General features: G+C 44.3%; 1 protein-coding gene and 2 long non-coding RNA genes across 5 annotated transcripts in view; 2 read left to right on the forward strand and 1 right to left on the reverse strand.

Annotated features, from left to right (window-relative positions):
- The window catches only part of DGCR2 (DiGeorge syndrome critical region gene 2), a 94,722-nt gene that overhangs the window by 2,037 nt on the left and 73,776 nt on the right, over positions 1 to 18,909 (forward strand). The window lies entirely within an intron of this gene.
- LOC309847412 lies at positions 1,306 to 16,746 on the forward strand. Its single transcript, XR_014302437.1, has 2 exons — positions 1,306 to 1,682; positions 15,780 to 16,746. It is a non-coding gene; the product is annotated as an uncharacterized lncRNA (long non-coding RNA).
- LOC309847414 overlaps positions 4,898 to 18,909 on the reverse strand; it is a 313,317-nt gene continuing 299,305 nt past the window's right edge. The window contains exon 2 of the long non-coding RNA XR_014302439.1: positions 4,898 to 7,962. This is a non-coding gene — a long non-coding RNA (uncharacterized lncRNA). The remainder of the gene's footprint in view (positions 7,963 to 18,909) is intronic.

Genomic DNA, 18,909 nt, shown 5'->3' on the forward strand with positions numbered 1-18,909 from the left:
TCATGCTTGTGTTCCTTGGGGTGCCTCTGGTTACAGGTCCAGCATCTCCTGCTTGGATGATAAAGGTGACTGATGTCCCCAGCTCCCTTTCCTTTGCTGTCCATGTATCCTGCCAGCTGGCCAGCAACAGTTCAAAAAGTTTTCAGATGCTCACTGTCTGCTTGCCGCTAGGGATGCTCAAATGAACTGAATAAACCACTTTCTCTAGGAGTTCCCTTGAGGTATGGAATCAGAAACTAGATGTAAATCAGATCTTTGGGTATGGGGGCTTAGAGGCAGGCAGCAGAGGTAGTGGACCAGTCATTTGTAGCAGGGGAGGGCTTCCTAGGAGACCTCATATTGAGGTGTGAGTTGGGGCAGGGAGGAAGCAAAGTTATCCTTAGCATTCCATGACTTTTCAGATGAGAGCTTTGCAGTGGCTTCTGGTGGTATCTTGAGCTGCTCTTCGAAATCCTGGGGGACACCAGCTGGTTCCCTGATTTTGGCTGAGCAGCAAGGGCAGGTCTCACTTGGGGTCAGATGTTCTCCATGGGTGCTTGTATGTGCTCTGTGTCCTTCCAGGTAGAGGTCTGCTGGCTGGTTCTTGAGAAGGAGACCTTCCTTGTCTTACTGTGCATTCTTTCTGTGGGAGTCCCAGCTTTGACCTGTACTTGGGTGTGAGGAGGGCATCAGGCAGAACCTGCTTCCCAGGAGGGAGGGAGTCCTTGAGGACCAGGGCCAAGCCAGCTTTGGCTCTTCCCTGGTGTAGGCTGGGGTGTGAGGCCTTTCACAGAGTGGGGGCAACAGAGCTTTTGGCAAAGTTTCTTAATGCGTGTTTGATCTAGATACATTAAGGATGTGTTACATGCCATGTGCTGTTCTGATGTGTACGGACATGTGCATTGCTTACCTCTCTGGTGGTCCCTGTGAGGTAAGATGACTGCTATTAGCCCCATTTTACAGACAGGAACACAATCAGCAGAGAGTTCACGGAACTAAGTGGTTGAGATGAGATTTCAGCCCAGATGTCTGGCCTGTGTTCCCATCACTGGGCCTTTGGTTGGGGCTCTGTTTATTCCAGCTGTGTGTGTCCTGCGCTGGCCATCCTTAACCCCAGCTGTGGAACTCTGGGCCACATCTTTTCCCATGACAGACCCAGTGGTTCTCCAGGTGAGGGCGCAGACCCTTTTTTATCTAAATACTCTGATAGAAGGGATAGAACTAGCCATCCCATCAAATCCCTTTCATGGTTAGCCGTTAACGACCAGTGGTGGTGTGTGTGTATTTCCCTCCTTGGGCTGTGGTGAGACCTCTGCAGAGGGGCAACAAGCATGGCGGGGCTTCTGGGGAGCCAGTGGCCGTGGTATCTTCTCGTTGTCTCTTTCTCTGCAGGTAATGCAGCAGGAATTGCTGATTCAGAAAGTGTTTTTCTAGCTTCATTTATGATGGAAAATCATGTCATGGTGTTAGCCACAGCTCAGTCTAGGGTGACCCCACCATACATAGCTGAGAAAACATTTGTCTCCTCCAAGTGAGCTCTGCCCCAGCCCTCTAAAAAGGCTTGTGTTCAGTGAGGCTGCCTGATGAGATGGTGGGACTGGAAGCTGTCTTCTTTTTGCTGTTGGGAGAGCTGGCTGGGAGAGGCAAATAACTTGCCTAAGGTCGCACAGCTGGTGAGCAGCACAGCTGGGATTCAAAACCAGGTGAGTTGGTTCCGAATTAAGGGTTCTTAACCCTTTGTCATTAGGGACCCAGAGGGGCCTGTTCTCTGTGGTGAACTAGGAAATTGTCAGTGAACTGACTTGTGGCTGTAGCACCTTGCTTCTAGAGCAGCACTTGATAGGAGAGTGTGGCCGTTTTCCAAGCACATGTGGCTGAAACTCATAGGAGTAGCTGGGAAGTTGAACCTGCACCTGGGCTTGCCAGGCGCCTTCCCAGTTCTGAGCTCTTTCCTTCAGAGCCCGCCTTCCTGTAACACTGTAGAACTCGCTCTGCTGGCTGATTGTGCTTTTAGCTTAATGATTTCATCCTTTTTAGTTGGAATGTAGGGTTAACACACTTTCCAACCTCACTAGCTAGCTAATGAATTGTCTTTTTTTTTTTTTTTTAAATATATAAAGAAAACTCGGAAATAATTTCAAAATTACAGAAAAGTTGCAGGAATAAAACTCAATGCAAAGAACACCTGCATATCCTCAGACTTACTTGTTAGCATTGTAGCTCCTCTGCCTTATCCCTCGTGTGCACGTTTGCACATAATTTATTTTCTGAACAGTTTGAGAGTAAGTGGGCCTTTCCCCTTGCACACTTTGGCTACTGCAGAGAGGGCAGGAAGAAGCTCCTGGCACTTGGCAGCCCCGGGAGATGAATGGTGATGCCTCCCCACAGCCCTGTAACCAGCCCTCACCACAACCTGCTGTGTACTGGGCACTGTCGCCAGCTCCCACCTGCCGTGTGCCGGGCACCGTCACCATGGGAAAGTATTGAGGGCACAGGAAGCGCTGTGGTTAAAGCTCCGGTTGGCCCAGGTGGCAGGGAGTCAGGTCATTGTTTCAGTTGGCCGTTCCGGTCTTTGGAACAGAAAATGTGCTGCTGTCACACTCTTCGCCAGACAGGTCTGCACCTTCTTGCCGCTGTTCCTCTGGCCCAGATGGCTCTTGCCTGCAACCTTCCTTGGTCCTGTTTCTTAGGCCAGCTCACCAGCACTTACCTCACCACTTCCCTCCCCTGGCCAGTTTGGCAGCACTGAGGCTTGTCCTCCTCTTAGCCATCATGGCAGGTGATCTGGTTCTCGGTCCTCCCTGCTGGATGATCTATTAACCTCTGTTCCTCTGCCTGCCTTGGTGCTTGGCGTAGGGAAACTTTGGTAGTCTCTTGACTCTGAGTGGAATGTATCAGTGACAGCATGTAGGACTAGTAGATAGCAAGGGACTGGTGTAATGTCTTTTGTCCACTTCCAGATTGTTCCCTTCATCCCATGTGCTTTTGTATTTGGGGTGCTGAGGAGTTGGTGAATTGTCCCTTCTTCCTCCAGTCTACAGAGTGGGTCAGTCATCCCGAGAACCCAATTTTGGGCCAACACTTTGCCAGAATGGTGGGTGGGCCCCAGTATGGTTATTCCATGCTAATTGTATTTTTGTTTCTGGTGTGATTTACCAGTTGACGGGGTGTTTAGTGAAAGTCAGTCACATCTTGTCCTGCTGCTGCAAGCTGGGCTATGTGTTACATCCGTGTGGACATGGTTGCCTTGACAGGGCAAGTCCAGGGAAGGGTGAATGGCCTGTGGGGCATGTTGGAGCGTTTGAGCTGCAGACCCAGAGTGTCCTGGGGCTTCTGGGCGTCAACCTGGGAGGGAGGAAAGCCCAGGTCTGATACTGCTTCACCCAGCTGTTTGGAAAAGGAATGACTGTGGTTTAGAACACAGTGAGTCCGGTGTGGTGGGTTAAGAGCATGGACCCTAGAGCTACATGGCTGGGCGTCAGGGCGCAGTGTGCTGCCCACTCTGACTGTGCTGAGCCTCAATTTCCTCATCTGTAACACAGACATAATAGAACATACTGGAGAGAGATGCTGTGAGAATTAAAATCAATGTGTATAGAGCTCTTAACACATCTGACAAAAAGGCCATTCATGTTAACTCCGAATGGACTTTAGAGAGTGTAGGGACTCCCTGCCCCCCCTGCCAAAAGTCTGGGTGCATGGGTGTATGGGCATAAGGGCATGTTTCTTGGGAGAGAGCCCCCACCTGGGAGGCAGCAGAGCAAAGTGGCTTTGAGCACTGTCTGACACACAGTGAGTGCTAAATGAGTCTAGCCATTCCCATGGTCTGAGAGGGGGTGTATGTGGCTTCCTAGAGCCCCCAAAACAGCCGCAGTGCTTTGGACAGGGCTAGGCTTGTTCATACTGACACGTTTTACTCTTTGTCACGTTCATGTTGTGTCCCCTGGGCCTAGTTTGGCACAGAGTGGGCACTCAGAAATCAGTTATTGAACAAATGCACAAATGGCTATTTATATTTTGACATAAAGAGCAGCAGCTCCCTTAGCCAGCGGGCCTCGCAGCTGCCCCTGGGGGGTGGTGAGGATGAGGGCCTTGTGGCTGCCTGCAAGAACGCCTTTGGTTGGACCCATGTGTTGGGGGGGGAGTGCTGCAGAGCCAGCTGGCCTGGGCCTCACGCTGGGGGGAGCTTGCTTCTGTGGGGGTGAGCTGGGCGGCGAGGTGAGAGTGGGTGAAGACTTCCTCACGGATCCTTGTTGAAGTTCAGCAGCCACCCAGCCTGGGGTGGGGGTGGGGGTTGGGCAGGAAGGCTTTTGGGGGGGGGGGCTCCTCTCTAATGGATTTGTTGGGCACGGAGGCTTGGGAACCAACTTTCCCCTGCAGGAGGACATGGCTTGCCCTTCCCTGGGCCATTGCACAGCACAAGTCTTTTTTGAGAGCTGGTGGGTGCAAGAACTGCCATACTTGCCCTTTGGCTTTCTCGGCCTTCTCTGTTTGGTGTGGCCTTTGTTTCAGCCAGCTTGGCCTGTTCGTTGTCCCTAGTCTGTGCCCCTGATCCCTTCTAGTCTCTGTAGGCTGTCTTCCAGATCCCTCCAAGCCAGCCATCAGTTTGATCACCTGGTTGTCTGTCTGCCTGCCCTCAGCTGATGACTACTCTGTGTTGGACAGGGCTGAGAGCAGAGCCCTGGACTAACAGAGCCTTCAGGTGTCCACCCTATTCTTCCCTGTCTTGTAAGCTTTGTTTCCACAAGACCTTCCATAGGAGTTTATGGCTATGGAGAGGATTGCTTGGGGTTCCCTGGGGTGCTGGATAAGGGGCAAGAGCCACTGCAGAGGGCATCCCAAGAGGATCAGCTGGGAGATGGGAGGTTCCAGGACCTTCATTGCTTAGACTGACATCAGGTCCTCTGATGCAGAGGCCTTTTTTTTTTTTTTTTTAAGATTTTATTTATTCATATGACAGAGATCACAAGTAGGCAGAGGCAGGCAGAGAGAGATGGTGGGAAGCAGGCTCCCTGCTGAGCAGAGATCCCAGGACCTGGAGACCATGACCTAAGCCACCCAGGCGCCCCATGCAGAGGCCTTTTGAGTGCTACTGGCTGCTTCCTAGGGTCTCTGGGTCTGTTAATTTATCCCTGGCTTTGTGGTTTTACAGGGCAGAGTGAGAGGCCTGGAATTACCTGAAAGAGATGAGGTTCATTTAGGGCCAAGGCAGGCTTGTGCGGCAACACTCAGTGGTTTGTGAGCCACTCCTTCAGATGCTCCCTCCACCTTATTAGTGCGGGTGGGATGCACATACAGAATGAGCCACAGTGAAAAATGATGTTGATTTTCTTTTTAATGTTTACAGAAATTTCATACATGGACTATTTTATACAAATGGAATTAGATAATTTCTTGAGTTTTTCAGTGGACAGTGTTCTGGAGATCTTTGTAGGCTAGCGCACATAGCTGTACTTCTTCTTCTTCTTTTTTTTTTTTTTTTTTTAAACAAGGTTTTGTGAGAATTTTCCTTGGTCCTACTTTGTTTTGTCTGTAAGGTCTGGTTCTCAGAGAGGCCTCTTAACCTAAACTTTTCATCAACCAGAAGCTTTAGTTTAGTGAGATTTACAATTAGAGGTGGCATGGCTGATAGGTTGGGGTTCCTATCTCCTAAAATACATAGGTAGTACTTCCAAGGCTGTTCCCCGACCCTCATGTCTTTGTCTCAGTCTAAACCTAGATCTGCAACAACTCCAGGTGGGCTTCCGGTTTTCACATGTATTTATACTATAACTCAAATTTATCTAAATGGCATGCTTTCACCACAGATAATTTAGAATTAGAGTGACCTTTTAGAGGATCACTGACATGAGCAAAATCATTCAATTGAGAGGTCCCTTAAGAGCAAAAATGAAACTAAATCCCAAAAACCCAATGGTCAGCATTTTTTTATTGGTATAAGGCAGCTTAATTCCAAAAAGAATTAAGATGTCAGTATATCTTCCTTCAAAGGGAGGCAGAGGGATACTTCATTCTTTAAAAAAACAAAAACGAAAACAAAACTTTCTACTTTGGGAACATGCATACATACAGAAAGGTTGTAAAGTTCACCTAGATTCACCAATTAACATTCGACTCATCACGCATTTGTGTGCACGGGCATGTGTATACAGATGTATTTTGTACTTACGGGGGAAACTACTTGAAACTAAGTTGTAGGCATCATGACCCATCATTTCTAAGTCCCTCAGTGTGTATTTCCTAAGAAGAAGGCCATTCTTTTATCAGCACAGTGTAGTTGTCAAATTTAGGAAGTTTAACGTTGATGTAGTACTGTTAGCCATGTTCCCATTTTGCCAGTTGTCCCATTACGGCATATTTTCCCAAGCCAGGATCCAACCAGGGGGGTCATGTATTGCATTTAATCTTGATGTCTGTTTCATATTTTAAAATCTGGAACATCTTCCTGTCTTCTTTCATGTTACCAACTTACGAAAAAGTATAGTCAGTCATTTTATGGACTGTTCCTCATTTTGGGTTTATCAGATTGTTATGATCAGATTTAGCTGATGCATTTTTGGCAGATATAGTCCCCCAGATCATTGAGTCCTCCTCGGTGCATGCGTCTGGAAGCAGCACAGCCCATCAGTTTGTCACAAGAATGGCAATACTAACATTCATCATGTGGTAGGGTGGCATTGGCTACATTTCTTTGGGAAAAGTGCCTTTCCACCTTTGTGATTGGCAGGTAATTTGTATGGAGATAGGCTTACCCATTGTTTTTCACATCTGTTAATGATTCTTGCCTGAATCAGTTAACCACTGTGATAATTGCTAAATAGTGATGATTTTCTCTTTTTCTTTTAGTAGTCTACTATAAAAGAGGGCTTCTGTTTTTCATTTTTTACTGTCAGTATGGATTCATGGATTCTTTCTATTCAATTGTTATAGTCTGTTATTGTCATGGTTCATTTTGATACTTATATTGTAATTGATATATTAAAAGGGAAACCCCTTCAGGCTGATTTCTGCATCCTTCTGACATGTCTTCATTTATTTTGAACATCCCTTATTACCAGGCTCATCTTGTGTCTTTCCTGCTGCAGGCATTTTTCCATGGAACTCTGGTTCCTTTTAATGGAAGATGGTATTTAGAAGCCAAGATATTGGTGCTGGTGTTCATTGCTACTGGGATATTGCTGCTGCCAGACCTTTCAGTCCAGCTGGGGGGTGCGTGCATGTATGTTCGTCTGTCTCTGTGCATGTGTGTGTATGGATGTGTCTGTGTGTGTCTCTTTTTATGTGAGTTTGTACTGTTTGTTTTTGTTCCAACCCAACATTATGGGATCTTGCTTCCTTTTCTTGTTTCATATTTGTATCTCTCTTTTTCTGTAGTGAGAACTCTGGCTTCCAACATCAGTAGATTTACTTGTTTGCTTATTCCTGCCCTGTGCATAGAATAGTTTGAGAAGTGCTACACCCACTACAACTACAGTAGCAAACCAACTCAGTACAATTTTGGATTTTTTTTTTCCTTTTGTAGCTCTTTTTGTCTTTAAACTGATAGTATATGTACAGTGTACTGAGTCCAAAAGCTACTTGGATTAATTTTTTCTCTCTTTCTTCCTTGCGTTTGTTATACACTTAAGTTCAGAACCTTGTTGATTTGGGGGCACCTGGCAGGCTCAGTTAGCAGAGCGTGAGACTCTTGATCTCAGGGTCTTGAGTTCAAGACCCGTGCTGGGCATGGAACCTACTTGAAATTAAAAAACAAAACAAAAACAAAGAAACCCAACTGTTGATTTGAAACCACCTTTACTAAATAAAGACTATTGAGAGAAGTAATTATTAGAATGTCATTATAATAAGCTTCTACTTCATCACACTAATTGGTAAGGAAACATTTCCTTTTTTTTTTTTTTTTTTTAAAGATTTTATTTATTTACTTGACAGAGATCACAAGTAGGCAGAGAGGCAGGCAGAGAGAGGGAAGCAGGCTCCCCACTGAGCAGAGAGCCCGATCCCAGGACTCGGAGATCATGACCCGAGCCGAAGGCAGAGGCTTTAACCCACTGAGCCACCCAGGCGCCCCGAAACATTTCCTTTTTGAATAGGTTGTGTTTTCCTGGCTAAGTTAAAAGTAATTTTTATGACTAGATTTTACACTTTTTTTTTTAAGACTTTATTTATTTGACAGACAGAGATTACAAGTAGGCAGAGAAGCAGGCAGAGAGAGAGAGGAGGATGCACGCTCCCCGCTGAGCAGAGAGCCCAATGAAGGGCTTGATCCCAGGACCCTGGGATCATGACCTGAGCCGAAGGCAGAGGCTTTAACCCACTGAGCCACCCAGGCACCCCTAGATTTTACACTTTTACCAAGTCAGCTCATTAGTGTAAATTGCTGTTTGCTTAAGATATTTTTTCCAATTTTGTTTCTCTGGTTTGAAGAGAGTTATGTATGTTGAATAAATTACCACTCAGCATCAGTAAAGAGAAAGGCCAAGTAAAACATAACAAAAATTATATTCCTTAGATTTTAACATTAATAAGTGCTTTTAATTAGTTTTTTAAATTGGTTAATCTCAAATCTAGAAATTACTTTATAGTACTAACTACAGTGCGGTGTCCAGGATTGGATCCTGGAACAGGAAAAGGACATAAGTGGGACAACCAGTGGAATTCCAATAGTCTGGAATTCAGTTCATAGAAAGGTACCAATGTTGGTTTCCAAATTATGCCAAATGGTAGTGTGTAGTGTAAGAGAATTAACAACCGGGGAAACTGGATGAGGGTGTATGGGAACTTTGTCTGTAAACCTTAAATTATAATATAGTGGAAAGTTCATTTGAAAAGTTACTTTGTAATAAGTGAGTATTTAAAAATGAGTTATTTTTCATTTCTAAGAGTCCCAAGACCTTGTCATCCTAGTTTTGTCAGTGTAATTTTGGCAGTTCACTTTCTAATTTCAGCTGCTGCTTTGGGAAAATAAATGGAGGGTTTAGATGTCTGGGATCATTTGAGCCCAAGTTTGTTTGAAAAGCTCCCAGTTCCGGGGCACCTGGTTGACTCAGTCTGTTAAGCATCTGCCTTTGGCCCGTCATGATCTCAGGATCCTGGAATCGAGCCTCATGTCAGGCTCCCTGCTCATTGGGGAGTCTGCTTCTCCCTCTGCCTCTCTCTCTGCTCATGCCTATTCACTGATTGTCTCTCTCCAAATAAATAAAACCTTTAAAAAAAAAAAACCTCCCAGTTCCACTGTCCTTCCCATTGTGTGTGATGTGGGTGAGCTGTCTGAAGATAGGGTTGAGCTTGGCCCAGGAGTTTGGGCATAGTTGTGCACATGCTTTATCTGACAGTCCTATTTGGGAGGGAGACAGTGAGGCAGGTGGTAGGTCCGTTTTAGAGATTGGGATGCTGAGGCTCAGAGAGGATAATTAACATTGCCTGGTGGCCAGTCACTCAGCTTTTAAGTAGAAGCAGTGGAAACCGGAAATTGAAGATTGCTATCTTGAGCCAGGTGCTCTACCTCTTGCACCATGCTTCCACAATAAGATGAAAGAGCTCCACAGCTGTGGGGGACTGAGTGGAGACAGATGCACCGCCATCTGGCGCCCACCTGCGAAGGAAGAGGCCCCCTCTTAGTGCTCGTGGCTTCCGGCTCCACCAGCATTTTGTGTGGACACTGATGCTGTGTCACAGCTCTTTGGACCTAGCTGACCAGTTCCAGGAGTTAGTGTTTTAGCAGCCTCCCCTGCTGATTTCAGCACCCTCTGATTGCAACTAAGAAAACACTGACATTTTAAGAAGCTCGGAAGTTTTGTTAATAATCTTACCTGTCACCTCCTTGTGGATTTTGAACCATAAGGCTCTGTTATCTCTTAAGAAGCATTAATAGAAGTTAATGATCAGAACAAGGTATTTAAAAAGATTTCATATAACTAAATGTAAAAGTGGTAATTCTTTTAAAAACCAGAAAGTAATGCCAAAAATGATTAGGACATACAGTAAGACAATATTATAAAATTCTGTGTAGTTGCTGTTGTGTGTTTCTCCTTTATAATTGCAGTTTGAGGTGTGGTGCTCTTTTTATAGAAAGCACGTACTCATATCAGCCTTATTTTACAGATGAAGAAACAGCTTGGAAGTGTAAGTGACTTGCTCAAGGTCACACAGCTTGTAAGTGGTGGAGCCAGTATGTAAAACCTGGGCAAGCTAGAGCTCACACTCCACTGTTGTGCATCTTCAGTAGGCACTTTGTTACCCTCAGCTCTTTGCCTTCTGCTCCCTCTCATCTCTTTGCTCCTGACTTTTCAACTTGGACTTCCTTGCCCACCCACTTTTCTTGTCGTCTTCCCATAGCCTAGGCCACCGGCGTCACAGTGCTCATCCCCCATCTCAGCTGTCCATGGCTGTGTCTTCATGGTTGTCCTTCAGGCAGCCTCACACTTGGCTTGCGGGGAGCCAGAAGCATCCCCTGTTGGCCTGGTCCTGTATTTTTGGCCTTGGTTCTTGGCTGCTGTTAGTATTATTGTCATTATCATCTCCACCATCCTTGTGCTACCCTCCCACCCATTTCTGAGCATCGTGCGCTCTGCTAAGCACTAAAAGTGCAGTAGCTTAGTGAATGGTAACCCAGCTTCTTGGATAGAGGTTGTTTTTTTTTTTTTTTAAGATTTTATTTATTTATTTGACAGATCACAAGCAGGCAGAGAGAGAGGAGGAAGCAGGCTCCCTGCTGAGCAGAGAGTCCGATTCGAGGCTTGATCCCAGAACCCTGAGATCATGACCTGAGCCGAAGGCAGCGGCTTAACCCACTGAGCCACCCAGGCGCCCCGTTGGATAGAGTTTTTGATGTGTTGAGTCCTACTCTTGGTTGTGATTCGGAAATAAGTGTATAAAATGAAACTTTCAGGCTGTCATTGTAATCTTTGAGTATTCTTTAAAGAGGACCACTAGTGAAAAGCTGTGTGCTTTTGTGAGCTTTTCATGCAGGTGTTAACTTTGTCCCCACTGAGCTAACCTGAGGGGGGAGCTGGGGCCTTAGTGTCAGTGTCCTTTTAGAGTGTCTCAAGACTTATAGGCCTGTTTTCTTGCAGTTTATTCGGTGTTAATATTTCCCTCGTGGCTTTAAAATCCCTCTGTGTCTTGTCTGTGCTTGTGTCACTTCATTTTACGTATCAGAAACCGGCCCTGGGAGGGATATGAAGAGACCTCATCTTGTTTTCTCTAAGTGGGGTAGTAATAAAACTGATCTCAGAGGGTTGTTAACTGGGTCTAGGGAAACAAGGTTTAGGTTATTTGTTTTTTTGTTTTCAAGTTGTGGTAAAGAACATAATATAAAATATACCATCTTAAACATTTTTAAGTGGACAGTAGTATTAACAAAATGCACCCTGTTGGGCAACAGATCTTGAACTTAGCAATTTTGTAAAACTGGAACTCATTAACCCACCGAACAACTTCCTTTTTTCTCTTTCCCCCTGCTCCTGGCATTCCAATTTTTAAGAGTTTGACTACTTTAGAAATCTCATGTAAGTGAAATTATGTAGTATTTGTCTTTTTGTAACTGGTTTATTTCACTTAGTAAAATGTCTTCAAGGCTCATCCATGTTGTAGCATGAGAGAATTTCCTTCTTTTCTTATGGTTGAATGGTATTCAGTGTATGAATATATCACATTTTCTTTATCCATTCATCTGTGAGTCATTTAGATTGCCTCTGCCTCTTGACTATTGTAAATAATGCTGCAGTGAACATGAACATGCAAATATCTCTTTAAGATCCAGTTTTTGTTTCTTTTGGATACATATCCAGAGTTGGGATTGCTGGGTCATATGGTAATTCTATTTTTAATCTATCATAGAACATCCATACTGTTTTCCAGGTGACAACACCATTTTACATTCCTACCAGTAGTGCACAGGGGTTCCAATTTTTCTGTATTCTTATTATTATTTTCTGTTTTGTTTTTCTTTTTTAATAATGGCCGTCCTAAAGGGTATATAGTAATACCTTGTTAAGGTTTTGATTTGCATTCCTCTAATGATTAATGATGTTGAACATCTTGTCATATTCTTGTTGGCCATTTGTATATTTGGAGCTATGTCTAACTCACGTCCTTTGCCCATTTTTTTTATTTTTAAAATTTTTATTTATTTGAGAGAAAGAGGGTGTGCATGTGTGCATGCACGGTGTGGGGGAGGGTCAGAGGGAGAGAGAAACTTAAGCAGACTCTGTGCTGAACATGGAGTCTGACACTGGACCTGATCTCACAACCATGAGATCATGAGCTAATCGGGAACCAAGAGTCAGACACTTAACCAACAGTACCACCTCAGTGTACCCCTTTGCCCATTTTTAAATTGGATTATTTATATTTTTGTTGTTAAATTGTAGGAGTTCTTTATATATGCTGGATACTAATCCCTGTTCAGATACATGGTTTATAAATTTTTTCTCATTCTGTAGATTGCCTTTTCGCTTTGTTATTTCTTTAAGTTTGATGTAGTTCTTTTGTCTCTTTTTGCTGTGCCTGTGCTGGTATCATATCCAAGAAATCACTTTTTTTTTTTTTTTAAAGATTTTATTTATCCACTTGACACAGAGAGAGAGAGAGAGAGAGAGAGAGAGAGGAAGGGAAGCAGGCCCCCTGCCGAACAGAGAGTCTGATACCAGAGAGTCTGATACGGGGCTTGATCCCAGGACCCTGGGATCACAACCCGAGCCGAAGGCAGAGGCTTTAACCCACTGAGCCACCCAGGCGCCCATCCAAGAAATCACTTCTAAATCTACTGTTGTCTTGTATTTTCTTCTAAGGTTTTATTGGTTTAGATATTAGGTTTATAAATCCTTGATCCATTTTGATTTAAATTTTTGTGTATGGTGTTGGGTAAGAGTCCAACTTCATTCTTTTGTATGCAGTTATTTTCCTAGCATTATTTGTTGAAAACGTTGCCGCTTCCAGTCCGCGATGGCAACGAGAGAAGAATTAGGCACAAACAAGTCAGCTGCAAAAGACTGGGAGCAGGGGACAACAGTCGAAAAGGACTGCTGCCACGAGCAACTCCACAGTCTCACTTTTATTAGATAGAAAACAATAGCCAACAGAAGGATTGATGAAGGTCACACGTTAGTCACAGTCTTGCAGGTCAGCAAGGAGGAGGGTAATGTTTATAGTTAACCAAGCACTTTCAAAGGACTCATCCAGCTAACAACGAGCACTTTTGGGAAGAGAAAGGAGCGATCACAAAAAAGGGAAGCACCCAGCTTCATCACTGTCGTACATTGTCCTTCTCCCCAAAGACCTGTTGTCAGTATCAGTGTTTCTTAAGGCCATATCTAAATGTGCTTGGCAACTAGTAAAATCCTCCAGGGGTTACAGTTTAAGTAACAAATTGTTCAGAGGGACAGCAGCACATTGTCCTGTCTTCATTGGTCGGTCTCAGAACCCTTGTCAAAAATCATTTGACCATATACGTGACAGTATATTTCAGGGCTCTTTATTCTGTTTCATTGGCCTATATAGCTGTGTTGTTGCCAGTAGCATGCTATTTTGATTACTATAGTTTTGTAATATGTTTCAAAATAAGGAAGTGTGAGGCCTCCAACTTTGTTTTTCTTTCTCAAGATTGTCTCAACTATTCCAGTTGATTTGAGATTCTGTATTAATCTTAGGATAGATTTTTCTATTTTGGCAAAAAAAAAAAGTCATTGGCATTTTGATAAAGGATTGCATTAAATCTATAGATTGCTTGGTTCATATTGACATCTTAAGTCTTCCATTCCATGAACATGGGATGTCTTTCCGTTATTTGTGTCCTTTTTAATTTTAGCAGTGTTTTGTAGTTTTTGGTATACTCATGTATCATCTCCTTGGGTTAAGTTTATTCCTAAGTATTTTGTTCTTTTTGATGCCCTAGTAAATAAAATTATTTTCTTAATTTCCTTTTCAAGTTGTTCGTTGTCAGTGAATAGAAATACAGCTGATTTTTTTGTGTGTTGATTTTTGTGTCCTATGACTGTTGAATTTATTCTAACACTGTTTTTTTTTTGTGTGTGTGAAATCTGTAGATGTGACATATGACCATGTCTTCTGCAAACATGTAATTTTACTTTTTCCTTTCCAATTTGGATGTCTTTTTTGTTTCTTTTTCTTGCTTACTTGCAGAGTGGTTATGCTATTTTACATTCCCATCAATATTGCATAAGAGTTCCAATTGCTGCACAATCTCAGCAACATTTTATGTTGTCAGACTTGTATAGCCTTTCTGTTGTGGAGTGGTACCTCTTGGTTTTAATTGCCTTTCCCTTGAATGATGTTGTTGAATACTTTTCCATGTCCTTGTTAGCCATTCATATATCTTCTTTTGAGCTCTGTTCAAATCTTTTGCCCATTTTTTATGAGCTGGTTTGCTTTTTTTTTTTTTAAGATTTTATTTATTTATTTGACAGACAGGGATCACAAGTAGGCAGAGAGGCAGGTAGAGAGAAAGGAAGAAGCAGGCTCCCTGTCGAGCAGATAGCCCGATGTGGGGCTCGATCCCAGAACCCTGGGATCATGACCTGAGCTGAAGGCAGAGGCTTTAACCCACTGAGCCACCCAGGCGCCCCAGGTTTGCTTTTTTATTATTTATATTTTTTATTGAATTATAGGAGTTCTTTGTATATTCCAGTTTTTAAAAAATTTTTATTTATTTGACAGAGAGATCATAAGTAGGCAGAGAGCCAGGCAGAAATGGGTTGTGGTGGGGAGAAGCAGGCTCTCTGCTGAGGGGCTTGATCCCAGGACCCAGAGATAATGACCCCAACCGAAGGCAGAGGCTTAACCCATTGAGCCACCCAGGTGCCCCAGATAAAAAAGTTTTTAGACAAATGTGTCGCAAATGTTTTCTCTTTTTTTTTTTTTTTAAAGATTTTATTTATTTATTTGACAGAGATCACAAGTAGGTAGAGAGGCAGGCAGAGAGAGAGAGAGGAGGAAGCAGGCTCCCTGCAGAGCAGAGAGCCCGATGTGGGGCTCGATCCCAGGACCCTGGGATCATGACCTGAGCCACCCAGGTGCCCCGCAAATGTTTTCTCTTAGTGACTTAACCCTTCATTTGCTTAACTGTATTTTTTTCTTTTATATTGTTTATTTTTATTCTTAAGGAGACTTTTAAAAGTATCTTTTTTTTTTTAATTTTAGTACACTAAAATTCCTTTTTGATGATGTATCCTTCTCTGAGCTTTGACAAGTGTGTAACCAGTCCCACAATGAAGATGCAGAGCACAGTTCCATCATGCCAAAATTCCCTCATGCTGCCACTTTGTAGTAAGCCCCTCTCCCTACCTTATGGTTTCTACCTGGTAACCACTGGTCTTTTGATGAATTTCAGCTTATAACATTGTTTTCTTTTATAGATCATGCTTTGAGAGATGTATGTAAGCACTTTGCCTAATCCAGGTTCACACAAAGATTTTATTTTTTTTTTCCTGCCAAAAGTTTTATAGTGTTAGAGTTTATATGTAAGTTTTTGGTCTGTTTTGAGTTAATTTCTGTATCCAGTAAGGCGAGGTATCCAGTATCCAGTAAGGTCGAAGTTCAGTTTTTGATAATGTGTATGTCTAGTTGTTTCACCACCACTTGCTGAGGGCTTTTTTCCACTGAATTGTTTTTGCACCTTTATAAAAAATCAGCCACATTTGTGTGGGTCTATTTCTGGGCTTTGTATTCTAATCCCTTGATCTATGTATCTTTATCACACTTTTGATCAAAAAAGTTTTAAATTTTAAAGTTTATCTGTTTTTTCTTTTACATTTACACTTTCTGTGTTTTTTTAAAAGATTTTATTTATTTTGAGAGAGAGAGAGCATACAAGCTGGGGAAGGAGCAAAGGGAGAGGAAGAGAATGTCAAGCAAACTCCATGCTGAGCATGGAGTCCAACGTGGAGCTCGATCTTACAACCCTGAGATCACGACCTGAGCTGAAATCAAGAGCCAGAAACTGAACTGACTGAGCCACCCAGGCGCCCAATTTCTGTGTTTTTCTAAGAACTCTTTGCTTCCCCAGGGTAGTGAAGATCTTCTGCTTCCTTACTAGACTTTGAGCTCTGTGAAGGCAAAGACTGTATTTATCATTCTGCTCTTGCTTTTATTTAGCACAGTGCCAGGCCTGCAGCAGGTACAAGGCTGTGCTAATGGGTTCTCTTAAGGATTTAAATATAATAATGTATTCGAGGCTTTTGATACACTGCCTGGCACATGCAAAATGAACATACAAGAATCTGATCTTGCTCCAGCTGTTTCTCTTGGAATGAACTGGTTACACTGTGTGATGGCCTTCATCAAAATGTGGTGTGAGTGGTGGATGAAACAGCCAGTGGATGTTACATGAGTTGTGAGATGATATTATTCCAGCTCTACCCCACCCTCTTGCCCTCTTCTTACTCCCACATTTGATCCCTCCCCCACCCCACTCTCTGTAAAATATAGACTAATCAATCTTTAAAATGTCATTCGTTTATTGATGCTTGGCAAATCTACCTCTGTTTCCTCTTTCATCTTGTCCAGTTACATCCTTTTCCTGTGAGCCTTCCCCTCCTCTTCTAAGATCACTTACCTGAAGCAGGGCCTTTTTCTCCAGACATCTACTTAAGGAGAAGCTAGAGGACAAGGCAAGGCACATGAGCCAGTGTCCCAGTTGGGCAGTGTCTGAGGATAGAAGATAAAGTAAGTGATGGTCATTCATCTTCTGGTGTGGAAAATGCTTGTGACTTATAAAAAATAAATACTGAAGTTTGGGCCATGTCACTTTGTTCTCGTGTGGTGGTTTTTAGCCTCAACCTTGTGATTCCTTGGCTGATAGGAGAAAGTGGCTTCCCTGAGCATAGCAGCCCCACACTACCCCCACCCCCTATCAGCTGTCACAGCAGCACGGAGTCACCTGCCTGTCCCTGCCAGGCAGGTGGGTGACAGGGGAGCAGGGGATGTCCTTGCCCAGACTCAGGAGTCAGAGGAGCCCCCCCCCCTTTCCATGTGGAGGGCTGACTGAGGGTGATTCTCAGTGATTCTTCTCCTGCCCCAAGGCTATTTGGAAAGGGGTTTGGTGGTCACAGTGACTGAGGAACAACTGACATTTGAGAAGGCATAGCAAAGAATTTTGGCTGTATTTCAAAACCGCAGCATTTTGGTACATGCCTGGCCCTGCAGGTCCTGTCCAACAGTCAGACACTCCTCATCTCTGGGGATTTGTATTGCTGACCTCCGTGGAGGTACTGCATGTCATAAGTCCTGTGTTTTTTGTCTTAACAAAGAAAAAATGGGTCAGAATTGGAAAGTTTGGATCTAGCCCTCTGAGGAAGGATGAGTTAGCCACGCCCCAAATCAGAATGCAGGGCATTCTGTTGGGGGTGGCTGTGATTCCCGACTTGAGTCCTGTTTCCCACTTAGCCAAGCTGGTTTTGGGATAGAGATCTGGACAAAAAAGTCAGATAGGGCCTGCCTTCTGGTTCCTGTGCTGCTGCTGTCCACTTGCCATAGGAATGGAACAGGCAGGTCAGCCCTTTCGTGAAATGAGCTGATTGGACTAGATGGGTTTTCTGATAAATATAGCAGTCTCTGGCTTTCCTAATTTAAATTTTACTAGTAGAACTTCCATATAGTAGTCTTTATGAGCCACACACATCCCACTCCCCCTTGGATGCTAGGCCCTTGTGTGTGAATATCACGGGGCTAGCTGATCTCTGAGCTCCTTGTAGTGTGACATTCAGATACTCTGTCCTTCTGTTGTAACTCTGATGCCTCCCAGAGCCCATGAGTGTCTGGGCCTCCCATTAACAGCAGCCTTAACTGGGCTTCGCTGCTGAGTCACGTGGCAGGGTGTGCTGTGCAGAAAAAGCCCTTGGACCCAGCTCTCTGCTCACATCTTCCTTTTCTCTAGGTGTGTTCCTTGGAGAGGATTTGCCTCTTCAGAGCGCCTCACAGAATTATTCCAAAGGGCAGAATACGTGAAACTGTTCAGCAACCAAGAGCCCCGCCACATTGTGCCAGGAAGCAGGGAGGTTATAGGCAATCTCTTTGGTGCCATGAAGTGACAGCCCCTGGGAGAGGACTGATGGGACTGCAAGAAGTCACCATAGGGACTGCTGAGCCAAGGGTCTCAAGAACCTTAATGGAGGGGTCACGGGGGGAAGGCTGGATAGAGGTGGCCCTTTGCCTCATGAAAAGAAAAATGGCATTTAGAATACTGTAGAGAAGGCAACGACCTTATAATTTAATCACAGTTTATTCTAGAATGACTCCTGGGAACTGTCCCGAATGCCTGGTAATGCCGTCTTCATCTTCTTGTTCTGCCCTTCTGGAACCATTCCCTCCCTGTCCTGCTGCTGATGGGTGTTCTGCTGAAGGTTTTCACTGCCTGCAGCATCCAGTCCTGGAGCCATAACACATCCCCCAGTGCCTTTGGTCTTATCTTCTGCTGAGCCCTAGCCAAGCAGAGAGCTCCTTTCTAGCTTTAGTGGCCCTTGTCGAGGCTGCACCCTTGACCTTTAGGCCTTAGCTGTGGTCTCTGGTGGTGCATGTGCTGCCCATCCTGAGGTCTCATTCAAGCCCCTTATTCGTCTCCTCTTACCGAGGACACAGCTAACTCTATTTCAGAAGGCCCTCTTAGCACGTATGCCCTGTGCTTTGTATTTTCATGACCTGTGTTATCAGCAGTGATCTCTGTCCCCTCCTAAAGCTGTCAGGGGCAGCGGGCCTGGCCCAAGTTCTAGCCAGGGAGCACCGAGTTCCTGACATGGTGCTGGACAGGGCCCAGCACCCCACGGGAACCATTCTCCTGGACCTTTCCTGTCACTTACACAGCAGAGCCTTATTTTCAGATCTCTCCCCTCTGCGCTGGTGTATAGTGTGGGGCCAGATAAATATGCCTTTCGTAGTCCTTCCTTGGGTGGGGGTGGAGGTGGGGACGAGACC

This window comes from Mustela nivalis (genome assembly GCF_964662115.1).
Source record: "Mustela nivalis genome assembly, chromosome: 14".
NCBI classification, from domain to species: domain Eukaryota; kingdom Metazoa; phylum Chordata; class Mammalia; order Carnivora; family Mustelidae; genus Mustela; species Mustela nivalis.